Here is a 2,500-nt window from a genome sequence, read left to right on the forward strand (position 1 = left end):
ACTGACTCATTGGAAAAGACCCTGATGCTGGGAAAGATTGAAGGAGAGAGAAGAAGGGGACAACAGAGGATGAGATGGTTGGATGGCATCACCGACTCAATGGACATGAGTTTGAGTAAACTCTGGGAGGTGGGGATGGACAGGGAGGCCTGGCATGCTGCAGTCCATGGGGTCACAAAGAGTTGGACACGACTGAGGAACTGAACTAACTGAACATTGTTTAATATTAGCATTGGCTAGCAAAATGCAAATATATCTTATTATACAAATGAGAGAAAAAAGAAAAATTAGGTCTTGATAGGGCTCAAAAAAGATGTTTGATGACATTTAACATTATCTAAGATTATAATTTTCAGTAAAATAGGAATATGACATATTTCCTTAATGCAGGGGAGTGGAGGGGTGGAAATTCATTTCCAACAAATAGCCACTGTTATGCTTAATGAGAAGACAATAGGGAGAAAATCAGGAATATTTATTATCATTATTATTTTACATAGTGCTGCAAGTTCAAGTCAGTCATTTTAGATGAAAAGTTGTAAATATAATTGTAGTTTGCAAGTCATATAATTACAAAACTGAAAAGTACCTAATAGTCAGTTGAAAACATTAATGTTTTATTAATGTAGTTTAAATTTATTAAATTTTAGTTTAAAACTGATTTATCAAAAAGCTATGGGTAAGAGAACAGTTTAAAAAATAAACAATAATATTTTAAATATCAATAATAATCAGCCAAAATATAAAGGGTAAAAGGCTTAATCATAATAATAGCACAAAAATAAATATTCAAATTTAACTTAATAAATGCAGAAAATAAATGGGAAAATACTACAATATCTTTTGAAAATCATTCAAGAAAAGTTGAAGTAGTACTGAGGAAAAAAGACATTTGGGATGACTTACTAATCAACTAGAAACATTAAGATTTCTACCTCATAATTTACACCAAGTGTATTTTAGCTGAACTAAAGATGAATACAAAAAGTAAGATTATAAAACTAGAATGAAAGATTGTGAAGGATTGGCCAGTACTTTTAATCTAGTGTGACTATGGACTTGTAAGTTTGACTTCAAAGGCAGATTCCTCCAAAGAAAAAAAATTGGTAGGTTTCATCATATGAACTTTAAAACTGTCATCTGTCATCTTCAATGGAAAAGACATAATGATCAAAAGGTGAGACCTCTCTTTCCCTTGCATGGATGCATATCAGAATCTTTGTGTGTATGAATTCTAAAGTGAATCTGTGTAAAATTTTTTAACTGTCATACACTGAGTGTTTAGTATGTGCTAGGCAATGATCATATGAAGTGTACATCTTTATTTTCATTTCACAGATGAAATTTAGAGAAGTTATCAAGACCAAGTAACTTGATTAGCAGCTATCATACTCTGAATACTGTTCTAAGTACCTTATAAGGAGTCTCATTTAATTCTCACAATTACTCTATGAGGTAAGAACTACTATTATGCTAATATTCAAGTAGGAACTCTCAGGCTCATAGAGGTTAAATAATTTGACCTGTTTGTAAGAGGCAGCCTGCAGCTGACCTCAGTCTGCCTTCATGCACCCTTCCCCCACCAGCCAGAACTCAGAAATATTAGTTACATTATTTAAATTTTATTGAAATTCTCAAATAATCTTAAGTAGAAATGAGATGTTCATGTTTTTTCAGAAGCAGATATTTGTTTGAAAATATTGAGAAGCAGTGATTTAAAACTTTTATTCAGGAGGCTTCTTTGAGCTCGCAGAGTAGACATCATGAGCAAAGCACACCCTCCCAAGTTGAAGAAATTTATGGACAAGAAGGTATCATTGAAATTAAATGGTGGAAGACATGTCCAAGGAATATTGCAGGGATTTGATCCCTTTATGAATCTTGTGATAGATGAATGTGTGGAGATGGCAACTAGTGGGCAACAGAACAATATTGGAATGGTGGTAATACGAGGAAATAGTATCATCATGTTAGAAGCCTTGGAACAAGTATGAACAATGGCTGTGTTCACCAGAGAAATCGACTGCTTCCACGTGTCCCCTCTCCACATTTTACTACCAGAAAAATTGGGTTGTGTATATTTTCTTACTGAACTTTTTTGTTAAATAAACTTTTGTAATAGCCAAAAAAACCACAAAACTTTCATTCAACAGTTACCAATTAACAATGTAACATTAAAATTAGAAAAAAAATTTTTGTAACATTTTTAATAAGTATTTATTAAATGCCTACTGTGTATGAGACACAGTTTTAGGTATTAAATATCTAAAGAAGGAACAGATAGGCTTCTACCATTATGGAATTTACATTCTAAAAATAGGGTTAATAGCCTTACAAATTGTTAAAGGAAAACTAATCAACAGCCCAATATATAAAAGAACAAGTACACAAATGGTCAAGAATGAAATGAATTCTTAGGAATATATGCTCACACTCTTATTAGTAATGAAATAAATGAAATTTAAAGAATAAGGTATTACTTTTGATCTATCAGAAGAGA

The 2,500-nt window shown here is 32.0% G+C and overlaps 1 pseudogene across 1 annotated transcript; it reads left to right on the forward strand.

The window, feature by feature from the left end:
- The first annotated feature begins 1,748 nt into the window (after window positions 1-1,748).
- On the forward strand, window positions 1,749-2,066 carry LOC147365936 (small nuclear ribonucleoprotein G pseudogene; annotated as a pseudogene). The gene has a single exon (XR_015132350.1). The product of XR_015132350.1 is annotated as a small nuclear ribonucleoprotein G pseudogene (transcript).
- Window positions 2,067-2,500: the final 434 nt, after the last annotated feature.

This window comes from Bos grunniens, chromosome 9, assembly GCF_055505025.1.
Source record: "Bos grunniens cultivar Pamir isolate PY7600 chromosome 9, Bosgru_T2T1.0, whole genome shotgun sequence".
In the NCBI taxonomy this organism is placed as follows: Eukaryota; Metazoa; Chordata; class Mammalia; order Artiodactyla; family Bovidae; genus Bos; species Bos grunniens.